At 41.8% G+C, this 1,870-nt stretch overlaps 1 pseudogene; it reads left to right on the top strand.

Annotated features, from left to right (window-relative positions):
• Positions 1–238: 238 nt before the first annotated feature.
• Positions 239–1,357, top strand: LOC147628254 (transcription repressor MYB4-like; annotated as a pseudogene).
• Positions 1,358–1,870: the final 513 nt, after the last annotated feature.

Genomic DNA, 1,870 nt, shown 5'->3' with positions numbered 1-1,870 from the left:
ATTGATTACCTACTCATATACTTGGTTGAGCTTAGTTAAAACTTACTTATAAATGTTAGGTGATACACATTTATAAAGAAGCCACTTGAGCACTATATGACAAAGCACACGTGGCATGAAGAAGATATTTTTTTGGGTTCCTCTTCAAAATAATGTTTCAGTGCTACATGGTCTAAAAACTGGCCTCAAAAGCAACGATAAGAAAGGCGAAAACATAAATGGTTGACAGAAGAAAAAAATGGGCCGTGCTCCGATGTGTTGTGAGCATCGCAACATCAAACAAGGTGCGTGGACGCCCGAAGAGGACAAAACGCTCTTGGCCTTCATACAATGGCCATGGTAGTTGGCGAACATTGCCTAAGCTTGCTGGTAACGTAAATTTGTATAACAGTATTCTTTCAAGCCCTGTATCATGATCGCCGAAATTTATAGCTGAACATACTGTGGTTTGTATATGTACTTGGGTTATGTGTATGAAGTAGGGCTTCAACGATGTGGCAAGAGTTGCAGGTTGAGATGGAAGAACTATCTTCAGCCGGGTATCAAACGAGGCAATTTTTCCGCCGAAGAAGAGCAAGCCATCGTTCGGTTGCAAGCCCTCCTAGGAAACAAGTGTTTTTCTTTCCGGCCGTTAATATATTGATGATTCGAACCTTCGATTATAATTGATTTGATGGCTTAATTATTGTTCCTGAGTTCGAATTTACCGCTTACTTTGGTGCGTATTCTGATCATGAACAGGTGGTCTACGATAGCCGCTCAAGTCCCCGGCAGAACAGACAACGAGGTCAAGAATTACTGGCGCTCACACTTGATGAAGCGATTGCGGAGCATGGGAACGGACACAGAAAGCCATTTTCGTGAGATTTCTCACGATCAATCAGTCTACGGGCATGATTTCTATACGGCTACCTGTCACTCAATCAATGGGTGTGCGGTTTCTGGCATTACTCCGACTGTGCCTCTCATATCGAATTGCATCATGTCTCAGGGTGTGTCGGAGGCTTCAGCAGATTCTAGCCTTCATTACTACTACCCTAATGCCCAAGCTACTATACCAATGCCTCAGTGTTCTGATGCACAACGCTACCACCTGAACAGTTTACAACACCAAACGTCCCTGGAAGATCAATATACAGCTCCCGGAGAGCAATGCAGTGCTGATTCCTGCAACACGGTTGGTGGTTATAGTAGTGCTCAACTTCTGCACTCGCAAACTGCAGTACAGATGAGCCTTGCCAAGGAGAGTACCGACTTATTTATGGCGCAAATGTCTGATCCTTTCTCCACTTATTCTCTTCTAACCGCACAGTCTTCCTCTCCCCAACCAAGTTTTCCTTTTCATTCCTTCAACTAGCAAGCATGCTCCATTTAGCACTACAGAAGCCTTTAGCAGCAGTTCAACTTCTTCTCTCTCTCTCTCTCTCTCTCTCTCTGTGCAACGTTCATTTCTCCACCGTCATCTTGCAACGACGTCTCTAGACCTTGTCCGATCCGAAGTACATACACGCACGGCACGGCTGATACAATTTGTGTAACAATGGAAGGTTTCTATATTAAGTTACATAATTGCCAATGCATGTAATGTATATGGAGCAACCCATTAGTCTCTCTCTCTCTCCACACACACCTGTGCTTACACGCACACATTAAACAAGGTGAAAGTGCCATACTTTAATTGTCAATACATTAATTTAAAGAAAATATAATAGTGAAACCACTATCATTTTTCTAATAGAGAATATGGTTTTGTATATTAATGATATAAGAGTATACAACTTGCACGCACACATTCAACAAGGTGAAAGTACCATACTTTAATTGTCAATACATTAATTTAAAGAAAATATAATAGTGAAACAACTATGAT

This window comes from Cibotium barometz, chromosome 19 (assembly GCF_041138505.1).
Source record: "Cibotium barometz isolate CiBa-2024 chromosome 19, ASM4113850v1, whole genome shotgun sequence".
NCBI classification, from domain to species: domain Eukaryota; kingdom Viridiplantae; phylum Streptophyta; class Polypodiopsida; order Cyatheales; family Cibotiaceae; genus Cibotium; species Cibotium barometz.
Note: the sequence above shows the minus strand (reverse complement) of the source record. Positions and strands in the feature narration are given on the sequence as shown.